At 43.2% G+C, this 20,530-nt stretch overlaps 1 protein-coding gene across 3 annotated transcripts in view; it reads left to right on the top strand.

The window, feature by feature from the left end:
• The window catches only part of Vps52 (vacuolar protein sorting 52), a 275,681-nt gene that overhangs the window by 98,496 nt on the left and 156,655 nt on the right, over positions 1 to 20,530 (top strand). The gene's annotated exons all lie outside the window — the stretch shown is intronic.

The raw sequence follows: 20,530 nt of genomic DNA, 5'->3' as shown, positions 1-20,530 counted from the left end.
AGCAAGAAATAGTCTTATAACCAGTTTATCTGATAGGCATTGGAATATTACCTTTTTCACTTGTTTGTTAAATACTGTATTGTTAAAGATGAGTTTTGGGTGAGAGTAGAAGCATGTATGGACAAATTTGAGAGGAGCAAGAGAGTGCTTTTTATTGGAGACACGAATGGCAAAGTTGGGAATGTACGAGTGGATGGAGTGGTTGGTCAGTGGGGTGTGCCAGCTGACGTAGATGGGAATGGTAGTGCTTTGGTGAACATCTTTGCTGGTAAGGGGTTGGCAATAGCCAACACCTACTTTCGACATAAGATGATCCACCAGTATACATGGAGAGTAATGAGGAGGATGGATAGTGAACTTGTTGAACAAAAGGCAATGTCAGACTACATGTGTGTGGATGAGCGAATGAGAAGACAAGTGTTGGATGCAAGAGTGTGGAGAGGGTGGGGGAATGGAGCCTTGGACCATCACTTAGTGATGGCCAAGGTAAAGCTGAAAAGAAAATGGTTGAGGAGACGAAGGGGAAGACAGGAGGAAACAGCTCCTGTGAGAAGAGTGGAGAATTTGCAAGATAGTGAGAAAATGGCAGAGTATAAGAGCATGGTGGAAGAAAGATTGGGAAGGTATGAGCTAGAGCAGATGGAAGGGGTGGAAGGCTTATGTAAGATATTTACGGAAGAGATAGGCACAGCGTGTGAGGTGGTTTGTGGAGTGAGGAGGAGATGCAAGGGTGTGCAAGGGACAGCATGTTGGAATGATGAGGTGAAACGAGCAGTGGAGCAAAAGAAGAAGGCATATAGTGAATAGTTAGCAAGAAGAGGTAGGGGAGAAGATGAGAGAGAGAAGAGAGAGGTATATGTGAGTAGGAGAAGGGAGATTAAGAGACTGGTGAAGGAGAGTAAGAAGAAAGTGGATGAAGAGTTTGGGAGGAATCTGAGTGTGAAATGGAGGGAGAATAAGAAATTGTTTTGGAAGGAGGTAAAGAAAGTAAGGCAGTGTGAAAGGGGAAATAGTAGGGGAGTGAAAGATAGGAATAATAGATTGTTGGTGGAGAAGAGAGAGAAATTGAGGAGATGGAAGGAGCACTTTGAGGATTTGTTGAATGTAGAGAGTGACAGCAGTGCGAGTATAAGTGGTTGGGGAATGGCTCGGAGAAGAAGAGACGAGAGGAGGGAGGAAGAGCTCAGTAGGACGGAAGTAATGGAAGCAATGAAGATGATCAAGTTGGGAAAGGCCCCAGGAATTGATGGAGTGTGTGGTGAAATGCTGAGGTATGGGGGTGAGATTGTTGTGGAGTGGATATGGAAGTTGTGTAGATTGGGTTGGGAAGAGGACTGGAAATCAGGTATAATTGTTCCTTTACATAAAGGAATTATACCTGATTTCCAGAGGACTGGAAATCAGGTATAATTGTTCCTCTGTACAAAGGAAAAGGGGAGAGAGAAGTATGTGGTAACCATAGGGGTATTTGCCTTCTTAGTGTGACTGGTAAAATATATGGTAGAATACTCATTGATAGGGTTAGGCATATGACAAAGAAGCTAGTTGGAGAAGAACAAGGGGGATTTAGGAAGGGAAAGGGGTGTGTAGATCAGATATTTGTTCTAAGATGTTTAGTGGAGAAGTATCTAGAGAAGGGAAGGAAAGTGTACGCTGCCTTCATGGACTTGGAGAAAGCTTATGACAGAATAGATAGGAAAGGTATGTGGAAGGTATTAAGAATATATGGAGTGGATGGGAAATTGTTGAGTGCTGTGAAGAGTATGTACGAGGGAGCTAGGGCTACGGTGCGAGTGGATGGTGAGCTGAGTGAGTTCTTTGATCTCAATGTGGGACTGAAACAGGGGTGTGTAATGTCTCCATGGCTGTTTAATATATATATGGATGGGGTCGTAAAGGAGGTACAAGGTAGGGCAGTGGATGTGGGGGTGGCCCTAATGAATGAGGGTGAGATTTGGAAGCCTCCAGTGTTGCTGTTTGCTGATGATACAGTATTGTTGAGTGAAGATGAATGGGAGTTGCAAGGTTTGGTGAATGAATTTGGGACAGTGTGTAGGAGGAGGAAGCTGAAAGTTAATGTAAACAAAAGTAAAGTTATGGTGTTTGAGAGGAATGAAGTCACAGAGTGTGCAGTGAGGTTGGATGGTGAGGATATGGAGAATGTGAGTCCATTCAAGTACTTGGGTAGTGTGATGAGTAAGGATGGAACTTTGGGGGATGAAGTACGTGAAAGGGTACAGCAGGGAAGTAAGGTTGTTGGCACACTGAAAGCAGTGATGAGAAATAGGGAGGTGAGTATGGAAGTTAAGAAGTCACTGCATGATGGTATTGTGATCCCTACCCTGACGTATGGAAGCGAGGCGTGGACCTTGCAAGAGGGGAACAAGTCAAGAGTGAGAGCAGTGGAAATGAGTTACTTGAGAGGAGCATGTGGAGTGATGTGGAGGGACAGGTTGATGAATGAAGAAGTGAAGGAACGTTGTGGGGTAGATGTGGATGTGGTTGAAAAGATTAGGAGAAATACACTGAGGTGGTTTGGACATGTGGAGAGGATGGAGAATGAAAGACTGACTAAGAGGGTGTATGTAGGTGAGGTGGAGGGAGGGAGAGGGAGGGGTAGACCGAGGATGAGGTGGAGGGATGGAGTTGAGAGGTATATGAGGGAGGGGGGGGGTGAGTTGGGGGGAGGGGAGTCAAATGGTGGGTGACAGAGTGACTTGGAGGCGTTTTGTCTGCGGCCACCCTTTGCGGGATTAGGGCGTCGGGCTATAGATAGATAGATAGACAAAGCTTCCGTCCGAATGAGCGGTTAACTGAACGATAAACTGGGATTCCACTTGAGTTCGCAGTTTCCCCAAAAAGCCAATGTCACTAGCCGACTCGTGACAAATAATTACCCACTAAACCACCAGGTGCCAAAATTTGGTTATATGGTTACGACCCAGTGTAGTAAATGGTTTCTTGGTGTACAGGAAACCATTGGCTTGTCACTCAGTGTAGAGTCACCCACAGGCAGAAGGAAGAGGAAAGAATGAAGGAATGAAAGACAGAAGAGGGAGTATAAAGTCACCCGCAGGCAGAAAGACGAGGAAAGAGTGAAGGAAAGAAAGAGAGAAGAAGCTGGAAGGAAAGAAGGAAGGAGGAGAGGACAGGGCAGACACCCGAGAGTAGCACTACATTGAGTGAGTGGATGGTGAGTGCCCCCACCTACCACATTACTGTACAGTGCTCGTCAGAAGTATTCAGCGATGTCCGCCGGGCGCGCAATACTTATGGCCCAAAAAGAATCACCCCATTTTTGGGGGTAAGAATTGAGCCACAAGTTTGAGCTCCGAGCATGACGTCACGGTAGCCTGAGGCCTTCTGACGCGCTGGTTGGTTCCCGCCTCAGTTGCCCACGGGCTGCCTGAGAGAGAGGAACTCCGCCGAGTGTCCCTCTCTAATTGCGCCATTTTTTACCGAGTGTCCCGCAGTGTTTTGGCCTTCAAAACTTTGTTATGGCACCTATCCGTGAACTATCGAGTGAAATCATATCCCAGATCATTGCTCTAAAGGAGGCAGGCCACCAGACAAAGGAAATTAGTGAATTGGTTGGTGTGGGACGATCGACAGTGCGTCGTTGGTGTGCGCGGTTTCGGGAGGAAAACAGTGGTGAAGTTCCCACAAAGAAACCGAGGTCTGGTAGGCCTAGGAAAACTTCCCCAAGGTCTGTTAATGTTTTAAAACGTGCAGTGGAGTTTAATCCTTGTGTGAGTGCAAGGAAAATTAAGGAGAGCAACCCAGAAGTGTTTGGTGAGGTGTCAGTGAGAACAGTGTCTCGTAGGGTGCATGAGCTTGGTTACACAAGTCACAGGCCTGAGAAAAAGCCTCTTCTCTCTAGCAGCCAGAGAATTCGTAGGCTTGCCTTTGCTAATAAATATCTAAATTGGGGTGAGGAGCAATGGTTGTCAGTGTTGTGGTTTGATGAGGCAACGTTTAGTGTTACCTGTAACAGAGGAGCATGCAAAGGTAGTGACCCACTTGACCCACGGTATGTAGAAAGCACAGTTAAACATCCTGATTCACTCATGGTATGGGGTTGTTTTTCAGGGAAGGGTTTGGGGAAGCTTGTTGTACTTCCCAAGAACCTCAGAGTGAATCAGGATGTTTACCTGGAGCTTCTGTGTCATCATTTACCAGACTCCTTCGAGCTAACAGGTGCACGAGTGTTTCAGCAGGACGGTGCACCTGCTCACAAGGCCAAATCGGTCACCAATTGGCTTCGTGACTGCGAGGTATCATTCATGACAGACTGGCCAGGAAATAGCCCAGACCTCAACCCGATTGAAAACCTCTGGTACCTCGTAAAGAAGAGTCTCCAAGGGAAGGACGTGAGCTCTCTGCCTAAGCTGGAAGCCGCCATTCGTGACTCCTGGGACAAAATACCCCTCCAGCACCTCAGGAGCCTCGCCCTTTCACTTCCAAGACGTCTCAGGTCCGTGAAGAAACGTAAAGGCTACCCTACGAAGCACTAAAGGTAAATAAAATGCATTATTTATATGTTTTTTCAATGTTGAAAGGTTTGTTTCTCAGGAGGGACGCAGGGCGCCCCATACTTCTGACGAGCACTGTATTTGTAAGTTAAATATTTACTATTCTGGTATGCACTTGTAAGTTAAAGCACTTAAAGAAAGTTAAAGCATTAAATAAAGCCTTGTAACCAGTTAACCTGATTTATATGATTACCCACGATCGGTGGGTTCCAAGACAGTTCGCCGTCATGTCAATTCCCCATCAAAACATAGACGATTCCCTGTCAGGACAGTTCGCGCCCTGGATGATTCCCCGTCATTCTATAAATATACTTATATTAATTAATCAAAACTTTTATAAATATACTTATTATTAATTAATCAATACTTTAATAACTATATTTCAGGGGGATCCATCAAAGTCTATGTTGTCTTGTTATTGTCGTGACAGCAAACTGGCTTGACAGCGAATAGTCCTGAAACCATTTTGCTCCCTAGGTCCCCTAAATGTGGTATTTTGCTGTTATCTGCCATTGGTAATCAATATGAAGCACTTTAAGTGGTTAGAAGGTTTATTTAACGTTATGACTTACAAATTTATGTGCAGCATGTGATGTGGTGTGTGGAAGGAAGAGAAGACGGAGGGGTGTGCAAGGAACAGCATGGTAGACTGAAGAGGTGAGACAGGCTGTGGCACAAAGAAGAAGCATACAATGAATGGATGAGAAATAGGGGCGTGGAAGAAGTTGAGAGGCGGAAGAGAGAGTTATATGTAGAAAGAAAGAGAGAGATGAAAAGATTAGTAAGAGAGAGTAAGAAGAGAGTGGATGAGGAATTTGGAAGGAATTTGAGTGTAAAGTGGAGGGACTATAAAAAAATGTTCTGGAAAGAGGTGAAAAGAGTAAGACAGGGTGGAAGTGAAGTTAGCAGGGGAGTGAAAGATAAAAATGGTAGATTACTAGTGGAGAAGGGAGAAAAAGTGAGCAGATGGAGAGAACACTTTAAGGAATTGTTGAACATAGAGGATGGAAGTAATGCGAGTATAAGTGGCTGGGGAATGGCTGGGAGAAGGAGGGAGGTGAGAAGACAGGAAGAAATCAGTAGGAGAGAAGTTGTGGAAGCAATGAAGAAAGTTAAATCAGGGAAAGCCCCAGGAATTGATGGAGTGTGTGGTGAAACGCTAAAGCATGGGGGAGAGATAGTAGTAGAATGGAAGTGGAAGATGTGCAGATTGGCCTGGGAGGAAGGTAGAGTCCTGGAGGATTGGAAGTCAGGTATAATTATTCCCTCGTACAAAGGAAACAGGGAAAAAGAAGTGTGTGGTAATCATAGGGACATTTGTCTTCTTAGTATAATAGGAAAAGTGTATGGTAGGATACTTACTGACAGAGTTAGAGAAAGAACAGAGAAATTAGGTGGTGAAGAACAGGGAGGCTTTAGGAAGGGAAGAGGTTGTGTAGATCAGATATTCATTCTTAGATCTTTAGTGGAAAAGTTTCTGGAGAAGGGAAAGTTGTATGCGGGTTTCATGGATTTGGAGAAAGCATATGACTGGGTGGATAGACAAGGATTGTGGAAAGTGTTAAGAATATATGGAGTAGAGGGGAAGTTGTTGAATGCTGTGAAGAGTATGTATGATGGTACGAAGGCTGCAGTGCGTGTGGATGGTGAACTAAGTGAATTTTTCTCATTGAAATTTGGGTTGAAACAGGGATGTGTCTTGTCTCCATGGTTGTTCAACCTGTACATGGATGGGGTAATAAAAGAGGTACAAGGTAGGGTAGTGGATGTTGGAGTGGCCCTGGTGACAGAGGATAGTGTTTGGAAACTCCCTGTACTGTTGTTTGCAGATGATACTGTGTTGTTGAGTGAAGACGAAGGGGAGCTGCAAGGCTTGGTGGATGAGTTTGGGAGAGTGTGTAAGAAATGGAATCTAAAGGTGAATGTAGGGAAGAGTAAAGTGATGGTCTTTGAGAGAGGTGAAGTCAGTGAATGTACAGCGAGGTTGGATGGTGAGGAATTGGAAAATGTGAGTACGTTTAAGTACTTGGGTAGTGTGATGAGTAAGGATGGAGGTTTGGAGGGTGAAGTGCTTGAAAGGGTACAGCAGGGAAGAAAGGTTGCTGGTTCTTTGAAAGCAGTGATAAGAAACAGGGAAGTGAGCATGGAAGTGAAAAAGTTACTACATGACAGTATTGTGATACCAACTCTAACATATGGAAGTGAAGCTTGGACATTGTTGGAAGGACACAAGTCAAGAGTGAGAGCAGTGGAAATGAGTTATTTAAGAGGAACCTGTGGAGTCACATGGAGAAACAGGCTGACGAATGAGGATATAAAGGAGCGTTGTGGTGTGGATGTGGATGTGATAGGAAGTGTTATGAGGAACACACTGAGGTGGTTTGGCCATGTGGAGAGGATGGAGGGTGAAAGACTGACGAAGAGAGTGTATGTGAGTGAGGTGGAGGGGGGAAGAGGGAGGGGGAGGCCGATGATGAGATGGAGGGATGGGGTGGAGAGATATATGAGAGAGGGGGGTGTGAGTTGGGAGCAGGGCAGTGAAATGGCTGGGGACAGGGCGACATGGAGGCGATTTGTTTGTGGCCACCCCAAACAGGATTGAGGCGTCTGGCAATAGATAGATAGGCTTAAAAATACAGTACTGCACAGCAAAACTTCACCATACAAATACGTAAACACAAGGCATCATTCCGACGTCGATAAAACAAAAGTGATGATATCTAGGGTTGGGGGCGGTACTGTCAGAGACAAGGGAGAGTGGCCATGTGCAGTTTGCCACAAGGGCGTGGGAAGTAATTCCATCTTGTGCCGTGTTTCTGTTAAATGGGTGCACAAGGGATGTAGTGGTATCAGAGGTAGACTGCGAGATAATGCTGATTTTATGTGTGCGGTGTGTCGGGGAGAGCAGGTGGAGATTGTCAGGCGTGAAATGATTGAACTTGCTGGTGAGTTTCTTGAATGTTTGGAGTTTTGTTATTTGGGAGACATGTTGTGTGCTGGAGTTGGGGCTGGAGCTAGCTCTGTGGCTAGGGTGAGAAGTGGTTGTAAGATGTTCAGGGAGCTCTTGCCTCTCCTGACATTGAGAGGACTCTCCCTATGTGCTAGGGGGTCTTTGTATGCAGCATGTGTTAGGAGTGTGGTGCTGTATGGTATTGAGACCTGGGCAGCAAAGGAGGAGGATATTCGCTGGCTTTGACGTACAGGAATAACAATGATTAGGTGGATGTGCAGTGCGTCCCTGTGTACAAGGCCTGGGGAGGCTGGATTTACGATGGAAGATTTGAGAGGTAGGATGGGACTGGAATGTATTTGTGTTGTGATGAGGAGAGTTAAACTGAGGTGGTTTGGGCATGTGGAGAGGATACGGGATGATAATTGGGTGCAGAAGGTGAGAAGTGTTAATATTGGGGGTGGGGTCATGAGGGGTAGACCAAGAAAGATGTGGGACAAGGTCATGAAGTGTGACCTCAGGGTTAAGGGACTGAACAGGGAGGCTGCAATAGATCGTGCAGCATGGAGAGCCATCATTAGGTGATCAATGCCAATGCATGCAGGCATGTTGAAACCTTCAGAAACGAATAGACAAGCTGATGAAAATATGGAGGTAAGAATTTCCATGGTAATGGACAGGAAAGTTTGTACATTTTGTGGTGAGCAACATTCCAGTGCATCTAGTCAACATTTTCCTGATTATGCTTCTAGAGTAGGAAGGCTTCAGGAATTGGGGTGTTGTATAATCTGTATGAATTCTGAACATACTTCTGCAGACTGCAAGATTAAACTCAATCTTTATTTCAAATGTAAAAGGGATCATGATCATAGTGCTTTATGTCCAAGGATGAAAAATTAGGTTCCTAAACATGCAAGTTTCAATATGACAGTTGTAAAGGGGAATACTCCAGTAGTAATGCCAGCTGCAGTTCCAGTAGCAGATGTGAAGGTAGTGATGGAGAATAGAAACCTATTAGCATGTACTCTTTTTGATATGGGTGCCCAGAAAACCTTCATTTCTGCAGACATTGTGAATAAATTAAAGGAACCTATTATTGGCAAGGTAAAGCTAGCCATTACAGGATTCTTAACTACCAAGGAAGCTCAGTCCTTTGATTTAGTTAGACCTGTAATACAATTAGGCAGATATAAAAGCCATATAACAGCATCTGTACTGGATAATATGGAGACAAGTATATATATAAAAGGACTGAAGGAAACCTCTGATCATCTACAAAGCTTAGGGATAAAGTTGGCTAAACGGAATGTAGAAACAGATACTGTGGGTTCCATAAAAATGATAATTGGTTCTGATTACTATGGAAGATTCCTACATAGGACTTTCAAGAAGAATAAGATACAGTTGTTCAAGAGTCCAGGAGGTAACCTTATCATGGGTTTCTAAAGCAAGCTAAAGGAGAGGCCAAACTAGTAGACTCAGTCTTTGTTACCTCCACACAGTCATTGATGGTGGCTAGAATAGGTGCAGAACTAGAACCTACTCAGATAAATGTCTTGCTGGATGAAAATATTGAACCAGTACACAAATTATGGGATCTAGACAGTGTAGGAATACACTCTGAGGAACCAACCCCTGAAGATAAAATAACTTTGGATTTGTATAACCAGTCAGTGGAATTTAAGGATGGACAGTATTGGGTAGGATTACCATGGAAATTAACCATTTGGAGTTATCAACAATTACCAAGCATCTAAGGCTCAGTTATATTCTCTTCTAAGAAAGTCAGGAGACAAACCAGAATATCTAACCATGTATGATAATATAGGTATTATAAAAGATCAGTTGAAGAATAAATTTATAGAAGAGGTACAGTTCCCTGTTAACGATAAGGAGGAACATTATTTGCCACATCATGCTGTAAGCAAGGATTCAGTAACTACTCCCATAAGGATAGTTTTCACCTGTAGTAGTAAAGTGTCCAAAGGATCAGCTAGCTTGAACGATTGCCTATACTGTGGACCTACACTAACAGAGAAGTTAGGGAATCTATTACTAAGATTTAGAGAGAAACCTTATGCTTATACAGCAGAGATTAGTAAGGCTTTTCTCAGAAAAGGATGGAGGGAGGAGGATAGGAAATTTACAAAATTCCTCTGGCCTCAAGACCATAAATGAGGATAGTCCACTGAAAACTTACTGTTTCCGATCGGTGCTCTTTGGCTCTTGTGCAAGTCCTTTCCTGCTTTACAACACTTTAAAGCATCATTTTGGAAATGCCAAATCCCCAGAAATAGGGCAGGCTTTTTACATGGATAATTTGCAAGGTGTTGCTGATACAGAGTCAGAAGCATTGCAGGCTTATGAAGTAGCCAGTTCCAAATGTGGGAAGGCAGATTTGCCATTACAGAGCTGGAATACAAATTCACTGCTTTTGAGGAATAAAGTACAAAAGGACTGTCCAAATAATGACATTCCCAAAACTCAAAATGTGTTGGGTCTTAACTGGGATACAGGAGCTGTTAAGTTTGAAACCAATTAAGTTCTCCAATGTCACTCTCACCAAAAGGTCCTTGGTAAGTCAGGTCTCTATGTTATTTGACCTATTAACCCCTTAAACGCGGATCGTCGCGTTTGCGACGCTCGGCCAAAAGGACATGACGGCGGGTCGTCGCGTTTGCGATTCTAGTAAATTTTGAATAACCGCGGGCAAGCAGGCTCCAGCTGGTATTGTCTATCAGTACCACCACCCTCAAGCTACAATTAGCATACTTTACCTTTGTACTACTGACCTCAGTTGTTGCCAAATATCGCGTTTTTCCCCCGTCCCCCCCCCACCACGGCCCGGCCAGCCTGGCTTTGATACATGGCAGCGCTCTGAGCGCTCAGAACTGTAAATCTGCGCTCTCCTCTCACAAGCAGTTTATGCTACTAGGAAACGCTTGTTTCCCCAGTTGTAACACTAGCTTTTTTTCTCACGGTTTGCCCCTGTTTAGCGTCAGTTTACTGCAGGCTTTCAAAGTGACATTATGGCGAGTTCTAGCTCTTCCCAGTCAGTGCAAGCGGCCGACAGGAACGAGAATAAAGTGGCGGACGTAAGGCAAAATAAAAAGCGCGCCGTGGTGATCTTTTGGGAAGTAATATGATTGAAAATAATGTAGTATACATGTTTTTAGCTGTGAAAATGGAAATGTTTGTTGAGTGACAGGAAGACCGCCGCCACAGTGCATGTCGGCCATACACTCCGTTGATTTTAGCCTTATTTTCAGTGCTTATTGTACAAATATGGATTCCTAACTACCTTTACGTTGTAGTATAAAGTTTACTGTGACAGAATGAGGCTGTGGTAGAGGGGAAACCGGGTTGCTGGAGGTGTGAAAGTGAAGATTTGGTTACCCAACTTTGCAAGTCTCCACAAGTCCTTGGGTAGTCCACGAAGGCTCAACACCTGTCTCTGGAGAAAGCTGAATGTAAGTACTATCTGCCATACCAAGTATAATATTCTAGGGTTAATCTCTGATTTTTGGCGAATATTTTCCTACAAGTACTCAGACCGCGATACAACCCCGCCACTCGGGGGGGAACGACTGTACACAGCCGCGTTTAAGGGGTTAAGATTGGTCAGCCCTGTACAGTGCTCATCAGAAGTATCGAGCGCCCTGCGTCCCTCTTATGAAACAAACCTTTCAACATTGAAAAAACATATAAATACTGTAATGCATTTTATTTACCTCTAGTGCTTCGTAGGGTATCCTTTACGCTTCTTCACGGACCTGAGACGTCTTGGAAGTGAAAGGGCGAGGCTCCTGAGGTGCTGCAGGGGTATTTTGTCCCAGGAGTCACGAATGGCGGCTTCCAGCTTAGGCAGAGAGCTCACGTCCTTCCCTTGGAGACTCTTCTTTACGAGGTACCATAGGTTTTCAATCGGGTTGAGGTCTGGGCTATTTCCTGGCCAGTCTTTCATGAATGATACCTCGCAGTCACGAAGTCAATTGGTGACCAATTTGGCCTTGTGAGCAGGTGCACCGTCCTGCTGAAACACTCTTGTGCCTGTTAGCTCGAAGGAGTCTGGTAAATGATCACACAGAAGCTCCAGATAAACATCCTGATTCACTCTAAGGTTCTTGGGAAGTACAACAAGCTTCCCCAAACCCTTCCCTGAGAAACAACCCCATACCATGAGTGAATCAGGATGTTTAACTGTGCTTCCTACATACCATGGGTCAAGTGGGTCACTACCTTTGCGTCGGTACACACGTGCTCCTCTGTTACAGGTGACACTAAACGTTGCCTCATCAGACCACAACTCTGACAACAATTGCTCCTCACCCCAGTTAAGATATTTGTTAGCAAAGGCAAGCCTATGAAGTCGCTGATTTTTTGTGAGAAGAGGCTTTCTCACAGGCCTGTGACTTGTGTAACCAAGTTCATGGACCCTACGAGACACTGTTCTCACAGACACCTCACCAAACACTTCCGGGTTTCTCTCCTTTATTTTCCTTGCACTCACACGAGGATTATACTCCACTGCACGTTTTAAAACCTTGGGGAAGTATTCCTAGGCCTACCAGACCGCGGTTTCTTTGTGGGAACTTCACTACTGTTTTCCACTTGAAACCGTGCGCACCACTGACGCACTGTCGATTGAGCCACACCAACCAATTCACTAATTTCCTTTGTCTGGTGGCCTGCCTCCTTTAGAGCAATGATCTGGGATATGATTTCACTCGATAGTTCACAGGTAGGTGCCATAACAAAGTGGCGAATGCCAAAACACTGCAGGACACTCGGTAAAAAAGGGTGCAAAAAGAGAGAGAGACGCGGCGGAGTTCCTCTCTCTCAGGCAGCCCGTGGGCAACTGAGGCGGGAACCAACCAGCGCATCGGAAGGCCTCAGGCTACCGTGATGTCATGCTAGCGCCACAAACTTGTAGCTCAATTTTTACCACCAACAATGGGTGATTCTTTTTTGGCCATAAGAATTGCGTGCCCGGCGGTAGGCGCTCGATAATTTTGACGAACACTGTAGTTATTAAGGGCAAATGTTTAGTGCAGGAGGCTTGGTGAGAAAAGTTAGACTGGGACGCTGAATTGGGTGAGGCATATGTGGAAAAATGGGAGCAGATTAGAAAGGAGTTTGAAACCACATCAAGCATATGTATTCTCAGGAAAATAAACAGTAATGAGAAGTCACACTTACACATATTTTGTGATGCTTCTCAAAGGGCATATGGAGCAGTAACTTTTTGCGCAGCAGGGGAGGATAGTAAGATTATTATGTCCAAAGCCAGAGTTGTGCCAATTAAAGGAAGAACCCTACCTCAAATGGAACTGGCTTCCATAGAAGTAGGAACTAGACTGGCCAAGTATTTGACCACTACTCTTGATACTGTACTCAGTTTGAGGGCATCTATATATGGACTGATAGTGAGCTTTGTCTTTACTAGATAGGGAAGGAAGACAGTAAATTTCCTTTTCCTGCAATATAGTGAAGACTATTAACAATCTGTCCCCCAAATTTAAACTTATGCATGTATCCTCCAAACAAAACCCAGCTGATCTGCTCTCGAGAGGTTCGACTGTAAAGAGATTGATCAAAGATAACTTGTGGTTTAAAGGTCCTAAATGGTTACTCACTAAAGATTGGCCTGAGCAGAAGCAGCACAGTATTGCTGAGGTTGGTGTAGTAAACTTGGATCCTGTAGTACCTGAGCCAGAAGTAACTGATATTAGCAGATTTTCATCAATAAGACAACTTATTAACACTACTAAATTAGTTGTTAAATTTTTAATTAAGAAAGTGGGGTTTCAGAAGTTTGATCCCATGGAATATTGGCTGAAAAGGATACAAAAGAATTATTACAAAGAGATATATGACTTTTAAGCAAAGGCACTGGGAACAAGAATAAGCTGATAAGAGATTTAGGCTTGTTCTTAGATGGAAAGGGTCTAATTAGATGCTAGGGCCAAATAATAGTGTGACTTGCCTCTTCAAACTAAACATCCCATACTACTACCTAAGAGCGATATTTTGTCCAGTTGATTGTAAAGGAAGCCTATGATTTGACTCTTCACGAACGTGTGCCGCAGTCCTTGGCCCGAATCCGGGAATGGTATTGGATCCCTAAGGGTAGACAGGTCATAAAGAAATATCTCAAAGGTTGCATTACATGCTGGAGGTATGAACAACAACCATATTACTGTCCAGGACCACCTGCCTGACCAAGGGATAGGGTAAATGTAAGTTGGCCCTTCAAAGTAACTGGAGTTGATTACACAGGGGCTATAACAGTTATGGATGAGGGAACTCCCCACAAGGTGTATATATGTCTGTTTACTTGCACCAACACAAAGGCAGTCCATATAGAAATGGAAGAAGATTTGAGTTCAGAGACTTTCCTGAATGTATTTAGAAGATTTGCCGCTAGAAGGTCTTGTCCTAATAAATTAGTAAGCAACAACAGAACTAGTTTTGTTGGTGCAGCAAATCTACTTTTACATACTAATGAATGATCCAAAGGTTAAGTCAGCGCTGGGAATCCGAAATTGTACCTGGCAGTTCATAGCTCCAAGAGCACCATGGCAAAATGGATTTACTGAATGAATGATTGGTATTGTGAAGAACTGCCTAAGGAAAACCTTACACAGAACTAAGATCACAAAAGAGGAGTTAAGATCAGTGATAACTGAAATTGAAGCTAGGATTAATGATAGACCCCTAACCTATCTAGGTGACACTAGCGTTTCGATTTAGGCATTGACACTGGCTCATATGGCAGAAAACTCCATCTGGTGCCATGTGTGTGTATTGAGGAGGAAGTAGATGATCCTACCATAGAAAATAATGAATTAGGACAACATCTGTGGGAGGGATATCAACATCTGAGAAAGGTATTGAACACCTGGAATGGACATTGGAGCGAAGAATATATCTTGAGCCTACGAGGAAGATTTTATGGGGCTCAGGCTGCCAGCAACAAGCCTGTTATAAACATAGGAGATGTGGTCCTAGTAAAAACAGAACAACCAAGATCCCAGTGGCTGTTAGCTAAAGTGATCTCCGCACACCCAGATTTAGAAGGGGTGCTGAGACACGTAAAAATAAAATGTAGGGGACATACCAATATAAAAACTATTGATAAACTGTTACCCCTTGAGTTAACAGCTACCCCAGAGGCAGTGATGGTGGAGACCAAACAGGCCAAGATGCACGACGTAGGAGGGCCGCAGCACAGGGTTCTCAAGACCTATGGAGAGAACTCCCAACTAAGGGTCACGTTACATGGTACAGCATATCATTTTTCGCCCGGCCCCAAAACTGTGGGAAATATTTCCCCCCAGAGCGGTTGTGCTCTTTACTTTTTAAAATAGTCATCCCTGGTTAAAAGCAGAGGAAAATCTGGAGAATGTTAATAACTATTCAAGTGGTTTTATAACCCAGAGATTATGTTCTCTTTAATAATTCTTATTATTAATAAATTAAATGCTACTGCATTTAACCCTCATGGACAACTATATTGTAAATACATGTAATTACTTTGGAAATTTGCATTGACCTCACAGCGCTTATGTGTTGAGTATGAAATGTGTCACGTGAAAAATGAATGAGGGTTTGATACATATTTACGTAGATAAAGGGAGTATTTGGCTTGTCTTTAGTTTAAGTAAAACTAATATTAATTTTAGTTAGATTCGTCTAGTATATATCACGAAGTAATCTAACTGTATTTAGCATTGTCTCATCTCATCAGCTGTTTGAGTGTCCACTGTATGACCGGCCTATCTCTACTGAAATGGGGACGATACAGCCAATGTGTCTCTACTGAGTGGCTTAGGCTGTCTAGTAGAGATTGTATGTAGGGTGAGAAGTGCTTATAAGTGTAATTGTTGTGTTGGAATGGCTTTGGATGTTTGTGTAGTCTGTGAACCAAGTGTAATCGGCCCGTGCAAGCCGACTGGGTGCAAGCATACTTTACAGTACGCGACACTGGTTCAACCACAGCACCCCTTGTGTCCGCCAATGCAGTAAGTGGCCAGAAGAACGCTCCCAAAGTTTTTTACCGTGGCGGGGCGCGAACCCTCGTTCTTCAGTGTACGAAAATGCACACTTTACCACTGTACCACAGAGGCTCCATTTAGCATCATAATTAATAAATAGTTGGCACCTCTTCAAATCCTATGAGGGAGAAGATGCTCGCCATTTCACTCACTCTGCTGCTAGATCTGGTTCAAGTAGCACGTTTTAAATACATACCTCAAGGACGCTTGGAAGCCCAGGTAACCGACCAAAACATCAGGCTCCTTGTCGTTGGTTGTCCGACTTTTTCTAGGTAAGTAACTTTTACGATTTGGCCAAATCAATGGGGAATTAGCTAAGGAGATAGGAGAATAATAACTAGGTGAGTTGGAATATAAATTACACCTAAACCTCCTAAGAGACTTATGTGAATTTACTTAAGGTCATGTTAGACTAACACTCGTCAGACAAAGGAGTGTATCAAAATTTCTGACACCTATGTATGTTTAGATGTCAAAATATGGCAGAATGATATTACTAAAATAAGGAGGGGTACTGTACATGCAGTAGTGTATAGGTAGAGTGTTTTTTGGTTTTGAATGTTTTTTCTGGATGATTTTCTCAGTGTTTACCATTACTTTTGATATTTCTGTTTGTGTTTTGATGTCTAAATATGCTTGAATGACTGGAAAACACCGCCAAATTAAGCATAGGTACTGTACAGATAGGCTAGGTATAGGTTGGAGGTTGGTATAGGTGGGGTCTGGGTATGGGGAACATTGTTCATTATTCGGATGTTGCCACTACCCAGAAATGTCTTTGGCTCTATTATGTCTGGATAAATGAGGGATTACTGTACTGTATTTTTCATTGTTTCTCAGATGATTCCAATACAAGTCCGATTACTGTATTGGATCATTTTTTCCCCTTCCAATACCGATACTGATATTAATCGTCTTTTGCTTGCTAATTTACAGCACTAAAACAAAACTGATGCTAAATAACATTGAATGGAGTCTCATAACCTGCTTGTATGCTGATAATCCTGTTTTGATGGCAGAAAGTAAGAGTGACCTGCAAAAAGTAGTGAAAGATTTTGATAAGAGTCTATACAAGCAGAAAATCAAAAGTGAATGTGAAGAAAAGTAAGATAATGGCTTGTGAAAGGAAAGAGTTTGTCACTATGAATTTTGACAGGCAGTACAGGGTAGAAAGAAGAAGCACAGTGATTTGCGGGTGCAGATGGGAGATGAAATGCATGAGGAGGTTGATAGTTTTAAATACTGTCTCTGAGAGCTGTATTATTTAAAGGTATAAGGTAAAGGTGGGAGCATACGCCATGAGGCACTTAGCCACGGTGCTCATCTCCATAACATAAGCCTTTGAGCCTGTAGTGGGTTATTCACTCAATAACCTGGGATGCAAGGCCACTGCATCATCCAGGTTGCCACAGTTACCTCCCCTAGATGTTACTCCAGGTACTCATTTTACCTACCAACCCACAAAGGGTAGATGGACACCTGAGTTATGTGACACCAACTGCGCACACCAGGATTTGAACGCTGGTGTTAATGGGCTGGCAGCTTCGCAGTCAGTGATGTTTACCACTCAGCCATCACTCAGTGGAGGATGATGTTTAAGAGAGATCACTTCATGGGAGAAAAGTACTAGAAGAGCTTTGTTGTCATTTGAAGGGTAGGAGAGTTAGCTTAGAGGTTAAGAGAGCCCTACATGAAAGTGTCTTATTGCCAATACACTTGTATGGGGATGAAACCCAGGCAGTGAGTGACAGCTGTCTAGGTTGCAAGCTGTTGAAATGACCTTTCTTAGAACAGCTGCAGGCATGCAGAGAATGGAGGGTGCACAAATAGTGAGAATTTAAAGGCATAGTAGAATGGAAGCAGAAAATGGTATAGGAATGAGGTGTGGAATTGGTGGGTGGGTAAAGTGGAATACATGGAGATAACATGGATATGTATAATTTAATGCATATTGATCAGATTCTTTAGAAAGTGTGTGAAAATGACATAGAGGAAAGTGTTGCTAAGGCAGACCTTATATGGTATGGAAGAGGAGACTGGAGCAGTACATTGACGAAAGAGTGACAAGAGGAAGAGGAGTGTTTGAAAGAGTGAAAAAGGCATGTGAACATAAGGTAGCATGGAAGCACTTCTGTCACAGTCATCCCATCTTGGAGTTCCAAAGAGGGAGCAAGGCATCAGAGGTGATGATGATGATGATGACAAAGTGAAAGCAAGTGGATTATACAGTTCTTTGTTTTTACTCAGGCCTACCAACACCTGAAGCACAGATTCAGTCAGCTTTCCTATCATTCTGTCCATTAATTGAGAGCCTTGTTTGCAGTATATATGTGTATGTGTGTGTGTACATGCAACGTAATTCCAAAATAAGTATAAGCCTAACTCTGAAGTTGGATTCTTGAACATGCTGAAATATAGTGCACTGTTAGCTGTACTGCACAGGAGTAGTATTAATTTATTTAAAAATGAAGATGTTCTCAGTTGTAGATATGTATATACAGTAATCCCTCTAATATCCGGACGCCCAATAACCGAACATCCCCACTAACCGAACCTTATCGTCCTGGGATCAAACATTCCCAAAATGGTCCGAAAATCCAAAAAAATTGGAAAAAAAATCGATTTTTTGCCGTCCGTAATTTGAACTTGCCGCGCGCGCCGCGTGAGAGCATTGTTTTGGTTCGTCATTCCTCCGATGTCCGATAGAGCGCCGCTGCATCCTCCCCACTTCCCGCCTGTCCCTCACCGCGACAAGACCTACGCTCTTCGCCATGGCTTGGGAAAAGTTAATGTGCAACACTTAAATTTAATGGAACATTATTTGGACTAAAGTGAACACTGTGAAAAGAACGGACTTCTGTGTGTTAGTGACTAAGTTCAGTGCAAGACTTCAGGAAGAGTGTAGTGCAAGTGCTTCAGGAAATCGTTCTTACTGTCAGAGTCCGAGAGGAGGCGGTTATTCATCGAGGTGGCCAGGGACTTGCTGTAAGTAGCCAAAATGTTTCATGTTGTACTATTTTCCATACTATATTTACCAGAATGTTTCATATTGTATTTTTTCCCATACTATACTTACCAGAAAGTGTCATACTGTACTTCTTTCCATACTAAACTTACCTCATGCATGTGCAGTAGGAATGTGTTTTTCAGAGTTCGGTTAGGTTCGGTTAGGTTAGGTTCGGTTAGAGTCCATAAGTACCAGAATGTTTATTAATGTATGAACATACTTCTAAACCCACATTTTATGTGTCTATTGCATTTATTTCAGTCATTTATGTGCCTTATTGGTGTGATTTGGGTGTTAAATAGGTGCTATGCATGTCCGGAGGGAGTTGTATAGGTGTTTCTCTGTGTTAGGGTCCGTAAGTACAAGTCCATAAGCTGGGGCCCAATATCCGGACAAAACCAATATCCGAACCTACCGATGGCTCTATTGATCCGGATATTGGAGTGATTACTGTATATATCTGATATGTATTAATTTCCACTTTATTTGAATTCCACTTTTTTTTAACACAACCTCTGAGATGAGGTCATGTACGTACTCCTGGGGATGAGCATTATGATTCAGGAACCACTGTACCATACTTGGTCATCAGCTGAGCAGAGCAAGTTAGTCGTAAAGTTCCACTTAGCATTTGTCTGCATCTGGTGACAGATGGGAGGGAAAGAAGGGGAAGGTGGACTGCACAGTGTGACATGCACAACAGTTTTACTTGAATTGAGGTTTGTGGAAATCCATGGCATTGCCCTACTATGGTTTCTATCCTTCTGTCTGTGCCTTCATCTACAACTTCCTTTCTTGGTCGTTCTGTACCCGCTGTTGTAGATGGCCATTGTTCTTCTCTTAGATCTATCAATGCTGATGTTCCTCAGAGCACTGTCCTATCACCAAATCTTTTCCTTTTATTCATCAGTGATCTAAACTGTACATCTAACCCTATCCACTTATACGCTGATGATTCCATCCTTCACCTTTCCATTCGGTTCCTGCAACATCCATCTCAGCAGTTACTTCAGCAAACAAGGGATGAGGCTATGGCACACCTAATGTCTGACTTGGGTAAAAATAATCTTGGTTTTAATGCATCAGTGTCTTAATTCTTACACCTATCAACCCAACAAAATCTTCCACAGGAGTACCCTCTAACGTTTAATATTCAACTCAATCCTGCACCATCCTTGAACATGCTTGAGGTTTCATTCACTTGGTATTTATCTTGGAAAGATCATATAACATCTCTTGTAAAATCTCCTTCCAAGAGATTAGGTATGCTAAACTGACTTTGTACCTTCTTTACCCCTGCGCAGTTGACTTTATACACGGGTTTGATTCGCCCATGTTGAGTGCAACTCTCATGTTCAAAATCTGTCAAGGGGTTCAGAAGATATCGCACCCATAGGGATAAACTAAGTCAACTCCTTATGGCCTTGACCTTTGACCCCTTGACCTAGGAGATCTTATCAGTTCATCATCTCATACTGCATCACTGACAAAAGTTTGGTGGAAATCTGTTAATGGGTTCAGGAGATACTGCACCCACAAGAGTGTTATGGACACATGGACCCATGCATGCACAGTCAGACTGACCAGTCCTTAATGCCTTCTCTGCCGTAGGTGAACAGAGGCACAAAAAAATTTCCAGAGTGAGAATGATGAAAGGTGAAAAATATTAAAATCAAGTGTGTTTTCATGGTAAAATATTGTATAAATTCTAATGGTAGTTCTGCAAGTATTTTTTAAAGATTCATTGGTAGGTAGGGGCATTTACCATCCACTCACTCGATGTACTGCTGCTCTCAGGTGCCTGCCCTTTCCTCTTTTCCTTCCTTCTTTCCTTCCTTCTTCCTCTGTCTTTCTTTCCTTCATTAATTCCTCTTCCTTTTGTCTGCAGGTGTCTGTACACTGAGTGACAAGCCGATTGGTTTCCTGTACACCAGGAGACCATTTACTATGCCGGGTGGTAACCATATAGCCAAATTATGGCACC

The sequence above is a fragment of the Coenobita brevimanus genome, chromosome 107 (genome assembly GCF_032717465.1).
Source record: "Coenobita brevimanus isolate Jiangsu-jjx chromosome 107, ASM3271746v2, whole genome shotgun sequence".
Classification (NCBI taxonomy): domain Eukaryota; kingdom Metazoa; phylum Arthropoda; class Malacostraca; order Decapoda; family Coenobitidae; genus Coenobita; species Coenobita brevimanus.
Note: the sequence above shows the minus strand (reverse complement) of the source record. Positions and strands in the feature narration are given on the sequence as shown.